At 43.9% G+C, this 7,423-nt stretch overlaps 1 long non-coding RNA gene across 1 annotated transcript; it reads right to left on the reverse strand.

The window, feature by feature from the left end:
• Positions 1 to 1,005: 1,005 nt before the first annotated feature.
• LOC116569479 lies at positions 1,006 to 7,192 on the reverse strand. The gene is made up of 4 exons (XR_004277053.1): positions 7,089 to 7,192; positions 5,055 to 5,416; positions 2,589 to 2,756; positions 1,006 to 1,344 (listed from the first exon to the last, which is right to left on the reverse strand). It is a non-coding gene; the product is annotated as an uncharacterized LOC116569479 (long non-coding RNA).
• Positions 7,193 to 7,423: the final 231 nt, after the last annotated feature.

Genomic DNA, 7,423 nt, shown 5'->3' on the forward strand with positions numbered 1-7,423 from the left:
GCTGTCTGCCTTCCCTGGCCATGAGTTCTCCTCTCCCTGAGATGTGGCTGTTGTTCTGGCAAGGGAATCAATCAGGTGACTCCTAAGGAACAGGATTTATGATCAGCTAACAAAACCAGCTGGGCAAAGGTCACTGGAGCTTAACTTTGTCTAAATCCTGGATGACCAACTGGCACACATATTTGTATAACCTAACTGTGGCTTGGTGGGGTGAAATTCACCCAACAGACCCAACGAGGGTCTCTTGCCTCCATTTTTTGTGGAGGCATTTTTTGTGACCATACCCCTAGACACCACTTCCTCCCTTTCTTACTATTTCCCCCTGCAATGTGATTGGTTAGGTTTGGTCAAACCAACATTAGTCATTTTTTAGTATCTTCATAATGGCCATTTAAATAGATCTACTTGTAAAAAATTTGTAGAGGTTGGAAAACTTTTTCTTAAGGTCATATACTAGACATTTTCAGTTATATGAGCTCGAGGGTCTCTATTGCAACTTCTCAGCTTTGTCATTGTCAAACAAAAGCAGCCATAGACAATATGTTAATGAATGCATGCAACTGTGTTCCAATAAAACTTTATTTACAAAAAGAGGGGGCCAGTCTGCCAAACTCCTGTTCTTGTGAATAATTACAGCCTATCTACAAAGTCTTGATTCTTTGATGAGATGCCAGCAGAGAAATCACTGACTCTTTAGAGTGTGTGGCCAGATCTATTCATCAAAAAAAAGTTTGCTTTGTTCTGGAAACTCTGCTTTCCCTGTTTTGTAACCAGTGCCAGAGCAATGATCTTGCCAAATGTGTGTGTCATATGTTCAGCGTGTAGAATTATTTAAGCTCAGACTAGACACGGCTCGTGGGTCTGCCCATGACATTAAAGCAGATGAAGGCTGGGATATCGACTACCAGTGTTAAAATTTCAGTTGTTATTTAAGCAGAAAATGCTGTCAAGGTAGCTGATTTTTTGTTCTGATTGATTTCTGTGTCAGTTAGTTGTGAAAACAAGCCACCCTAGAACTTAATACCTCGAAAACAGTAATTATTTATTTGGCTTACAAGTCTAAGCACTTGGGTGGTCTTGACTTGTGGTCAAGGCCGGGTTCACATGATGAAGACTGGGCTTGCTCATGGCGCCGGTAGGTTGGTGTGGAGCTGGCTGGTGTGGGATGGCCTCCATCACAGCCAGGTGGCTGCCAGCTAGGGCAGTGGGAGGCAGGGGCACCTGGATCCCAGGTCTCTTCTCCCCTAGGCGGACCTGGGATTATTGATATGCAGTCCCAGGGGCCAAGACTGTGAATGGAAGCATTAAGGGCCTCCTGAGATCCAGGCATTCTGTGGCTTCAAGCTGTCAAAAGAGCAGTTCATATTCAAGACATGAGAAAATAGGCTCTGTCTCTGAAGGAAAGATGGGCAGAGCAATAATTCAGAAGTTCACAGATCCAGGGAGGCGTGGACAATTTGACCATGACTACAATGAATCTAACAGTTTCTAAGAGAATAGATCGAATAATTGTCTCTTAAAGATAAGGCAGGAGGAACACCTGGGTGGTTCAGTTGGTTAAGCAGCTGACTCTTGATTTTTGGCTCAGGTCGTGATCTCAGGGTTGTGAGTTCCAGCCCCGTGTCAGGCTCATGCTGGGTGTGGAACCTGCTTAAGATTCTCCCCCTGCCCCTCCACAGTCCTCTCTTAAAAAAATACATATATATATGAAAAAAATATATATATATATTTAGAACAGGAAATCCTACTGATAAAATCATTCACATGGTTGAGATGGAAACAGAACCAGCAGGACTGACATGTATTTTCAAGTGTTTGAAGCCTTTCTTCTTGTTGAATGAATCCAAACTATGTCTCGGGTTTGAGTTCTGTCCACCTAACAAGCCTATCTAAATTCCAACATTTTCCTTGTGTGCATAACTGTGCTCTCCCTTAAGAAAGCCTTGGATATGAACATTCAAGCTGTCAAAAGGGAAATTAGAATGTTATTCTTGGATTGACAAGAATTCTTTTAATTTTTAACGAAAGGTTTTATTATAGAGTTCCTTGAAATACTGAGTGCTCTATTTGCCATGTAATTTACTTCCCACAAATTTGGCATGGAGATTTTCTAGCACCCTTATCCCATGAAATGTGACCTATCCATATTTTTCTCGGGACTCCTTATTTATTGAGAAGATCTGTTAGTTTTGTTTTCACTGTGCTTGAATATATGAAAAGGTAAATCTGCAGCAAGAGTACCTCTATTTAAAAAAAAAAAAAGGGTACCTCTATTTTTTATTTCCTTTTTAGGGGTCAGTCCACACTGGGGCTGGGGAAAAAAGCATTGGACAAAGTTTGAGCAGATGTGAGGTATAGCTTCTTTCAGTGAGATGGCTCAGGTGGCAGGCTTGGAACCAGATCATCTGGGTTTAGGTCTCATCCAGAAAGGTTTTCCATTTTTTAAATACACAGATGAAGTCCTCTTGCCTTCATTTCTTTACTGTGGGAACCTCCAGGATCTATCCCTGTACGGTTCTATTTGTTAACTTTGTAACTTCCCTGGGCTTCAGCTTCCTTATCTGTAACATGGGGCTAATGGTACTTACCTTAGCGATTTCAATGGTGGGTAAGGATCAAGGAAGCCATGAGAAACGAGTTTATCATCAGACTCCTGAGGATTGAACTTCAGAGCACCTCACTTGCACAGCTTTCCTCTAGATAAATATGCTTTTATGCCTAATTTTGTATTTACAGTTTTGATGCCATCAGAGTTTCTTAAGAAAAAACAAAGAATAAGGAGTGTCATAAAGATTAAAGAAAAATATATATTTAATAACTGTAAACTTAGGTTTATGTTGCTTTATAAATAAACATAAATAATAAAGAAAAGAATAAGGCTGGCTTTTCTGGACATTAAAACCTGAACCTGCTTCTGGAGAAAACATTAAAGAAGTGTTTCATCAGGGGTCTGTAGCTTAGATGGGGGACATAGTTCTTTCATTTCAAGCTTTCACTCCTAAAGAAATGCAAATACTGTTGAAATGGGTTGTACACAGAGTCTTATCTGCCATTGATATTTCAGAGGGTGTGAGTTAGAGCTTTTCCTGAGAACAGATTTAATAGGGAAAGAAGAGAGAGCAAATAGTGTGAGATCCTGAAATGAGTGGAGGAGAACCCAGAAAGAGAAAGTAGGGTGACATCTAAGGTAAGACATAGGCTATGACCAAGGGATGCCACAGTCTGGATGCCTTCGTTACGGATCCTAAGTGAGGTCCACAGACCCTGGGGCAAAGGTTGAATGTAGTACACCAAAATGGTGATGAAGCCTTTGTCATTGGGGGGCATGACTATTATTCTTTCTGTGCATGCACACATAACTTTATTTCCCTCCATTACAAAATGGACACGAACCTGCTGTATCAGAATTTTTTGAACATTTGAGAAAGAGTCTACATTTTGAAGCAAAGAGTACACAGAAGATACCTGATGCTATTGGACCAAAAATGGACTGAATTGCTTAGGGCTTAGACAGTGTATCAGATGAGGGCCCTTTCTACTGGATGGTTTTACATTTCCAGACAAGCATACCTATTTGAAAGAAGCATTTTCCTCCTTGAAGCTGATTCAGGCCAAATAAGATTTTTTAAAGCTATATAAACGTTGAGTCTAATTTTCTTATGGAAACGCCATTAGGATAGAAACCTTTACCAGAGCTCATTTAATTCGATTTTATGACCATTACTTATTGAGTGCCAATAGGTGGAAGGTTCGAGATGAGTAAGACTTGATCTTTGCCCTCAAGATGCTCAGAGCCAAGTGAATGAGTTGAGTGCAAAGCCTAGAGCAGTCATGATGTGATAAGTGATAAGTACTTCAGCCCTCTTAACTCCTGACACCTCAAATCTTTTGGTTCTGATCCCAGAGACAGAAGATTCTGGGCAGTGCTTCCTATGGAAGGCAGTTTCTCTCTATAGCTGTTCAGCCAGCATTCTTACCAACACAGGTGCAGATTTCAATTCTTGTTCCACACATTGGATTTTAAAACCTTGGCCACATTTACTGGCACCCCCCATGGAGACCTCATCCCCAGATCTCCTAGAATGTTCTAGAACAATTTGTCCCCCTCAAACCCACCAGCCTTGCCTACTTCACTCCTAATAAGTCTCATTTACACAAGCATGGCTATACACCCCCAACAAACAGGGAAGGGAAATTTAAAATGCCGAATGTAATTTGCCCTAATTTCTCCTAATTACCCCCAAGCATCGGCAGTACTACCCTCCTATAGCCAAACTTCTAATAAGGTCTGTGAAATAGAGGCACAGAATGTGGAGGGAGAAAATGAATTCCAATTAGGAAGGGAGAACTAAAAAGGCTTCCTGGAGGAGATGCCGTTTGATTTAAGACTGGAAAGGAAGGTGGGATCTCCGTAAGGAAAGGGCCAGAGTTGGGCAAATGGAAGGTGGGTTTTGGGAGGCAGATATGGAGTCTGCTCTGGGATAACTTTACTGCTTATGGATGAGTGTGGCTCAGGGGAGGGAATTGAAGATGGGGAAGTGACTGGCAGTGACTTTGCAAAGAATTTTGTATGCCAGTCTAAGGAGTTCAGCATTTATTCTTTGTGCAAAGGAGATAACCCTAAAATGTGGTGGAGTGGAGAGCGTCCATGGAGTCATGTGGGCTGGAAGTGAGCACAGAATCCCTCTCTGAAGACCCCTCTACACAAACTTTATCCTTCATTTCTCTCCGTAAGCCAGCTTGCCTGGCATGAGGTGACACCCTATGAGAGAACTTCCCAATCAGCCCCCAGAGGCCTGCAAAAGTAGATGCTCTCTGCTTAGAAACTTGTTTCCTACTCTTCTGCTCTACAAGGAAATATTTATTGAGTCTAGGCCAGAACCACAGGAGTGCCCTGGTAAGCCTCAAGGCATCGAAACTTCACGAAAAATCATGCCTCGTCCAATTCAAACACCTGAATCCAGGAACCTGCCCCGAGGAAAGGGAACACGTTATGAGAAGTAGGTTTCCTATTATTTTGTTGTGAAAAAGACCAGGCGTTCCCTCTTGCCAACCTCTATCATGGGAGAAGGAAGTAACGTTCAGCTCAAAAGGAGGCAAGCGGGTCTCTGGGAAGAAACACGTTAGAAAAGTAATCCCTCCAGAGTCATTCTGAAAATTGCCTCTGCTGATCCATGATTGGAAAAACAAAGCGCATTTGAGGAATTCAGCTGAATAAAATCCTGGAAAATTATCTGAGTTAAAAAAAACATTTTTTTCAAAGCAAAGCTTAAAAGCATTGGCTGTCTTCTGCAAGTGGGGAAAGAACACGCGTGCACACGCTCTCACACATGATGGTGATTCATGCCTTTAAGTGGTGTAGCTTTTTGTCAGCAAGTGCCTATAACTTCAAGTGGTGCCATTTATTTTTCATTTCCTGCAGGGAGAGGGAGGTGGAAGGAAGGCCAGTGAGAGGGACCCTTTTTAAAACAGACCCCAGGAGTAAATAAAACCATACGGTATTTTTCACTGGGAGGAAGCTGATGTTGGTTATTGTTGAAAGAGTTGAAGCCTTGGGTCTCATGGGTAGGACTTCATCTTGACATTTTATACCTAGAACAAAGACTTCATCTTGAGATCTAATACCTAGAACAAAGACATCTGAAATATATCTGGGGGCCCGCCTCCAAGGAAACACTCAGAATTCTTACCATTTTAACCTCTATCCACTATGTGTTCTTTATTCTTGAAGCTGGTCATGAGAGGGATGAACCTGTGATTACCTGCTCCCTCCCTCCTGGCCCCTGAACTTCCCTTTGTAACACCTGGCCAGGTTGTGATTCAGATCTTGTGCCCCGTGGCACAGGGCTTCGTGGAAGCCAGAGATGGTGGAAACTCTGTGCACCTGTCCCATGGGTGCCTGCTGCCCACACAGAGTCACTCTCTGTGGCGGCTGCCCCAGCAGAGAAGCAGCCAGAGCTCTGGAACGCAGGCAAGGCAGAGAAAGTCAGAGGAGGCAGGGGAGCTGTGTCTGATGGGGGAGAGCCAGAATCATCCACTGTTACCCTGGATTATTATAAAGATCTAGAACTCTCTCCAGATTCTAGAAAAATTGCAAAGGCAGCACTTTAGGAAACTACAGTATGGCTCTTTGTTGATTGGGTTTGAGGATCATCCCGCTTGTTCACTCAGGCAACAATAGTAATCCAAGAGTGGGAGGCTAGGAAGTTCTTTCTGAGGCCTCGTTCAGTGTCATCTCTTGGTATAACTGTGCGCTATTGGTTCGTCTGTGTTCAGCGTTCTACCAGTGGCTTAATTGAACTCGGGAAAGTGACTCTAAGCAGAACAAGCCTGAGAGGCTGTCCCAGAACGCGCCTCATCACTAGATTGTAACTGAATATAGATTGTAACTGACTACTTACTAAGGACCAGGCCCTCTAAGAGCAGGACGTACAGGGAGAAGAGCACACAGAGTCCACTTTCTAGGCCCTCGCTTTGTGGAAGGGAACGTTCTGCAGCGGCCCTTGCTGGCCTCATTGGCTCCCATGGAGGGGAGGTCCAGGGTTTATGCTCAGGATCCCCAGCATCTACTTGAGTAGATCTCACTCCCTTCGAGTCCTTGCTCGGTTGTCACCTCCTCAAAGACCTACCTTGAGCACCCATTTTCAGATTGCCGTACCTCCGGTCCCCTTGCCCTACTCTGCTTTTTTCTTTCCATACATACATCTTTTTCTTTCTTTTTTTTTTTAAGATTTTATTTATTTACTTTGTCAGAGAGAGAGAGCACAAGCAGGGAGAGCGTCAGGCAGAGGCAGAAGCAGGCTCCCCACTGAGCAGGGATCCCGATGAGGGACTCAGTCCCAGGACACTGAGATCATGACCTGAGCCAAAGGCAGATGCTCAACTGACTGAGCCACCCAGGGGTCCCTATATACATCTTCTAACACATATAATTTAATTCATGTTACGACTATTATTTATGAACAGTTTCTTCTTACCCAAGGAGATAACACGCCGCTGCCCGCCACCCCCCCCCACCCCCAGCCAAGGCATAAGTTTTTGCCTGTTTTGTTCACTCTCTTGTTCACTGATGTACCTGAGGTGCCTACTGGTAACAGCCCCAGATGCCTGGGGACCCCCGGTCATGCTTGATCGGGGCTGGGCTGTGCTCCCACTTGAGGGGGCTTCTGGACCATGCCGAGGCCAGCCTCTCTGTTCCACAGCTCAGACGACTGCTTGCTTCTCTCTGTGATGTAACAGTGATGACTACAGGGAGCTGGGGTGACATCTTACAGAGCTCTGTGCCACCCACTGGGAACAGAGATTGTTTCTCTCTCATTTCAGCCTTCTGTCTGATCCCAGTGCCTGGGATTTCATAGGAGTTCAGTGAAGTTTATGGAAATGAAACTCAGTTCGCAATGGCATTTAGTCCCTCCTTTCCCAA

This window comes from Mustela erminea, chromosome 11 (genome assembly GCF_009829155.1).
Source record: "Mustela erminea isolate mMusErm1 chromosome 11, mMusErm1.Pri, whole genome shotgun sequence".
NCBI lineage: Eukaryota > Metazoa > Chordata > Mammalia > Carnivora > Mustelidae > Mustela > Mustela erminea.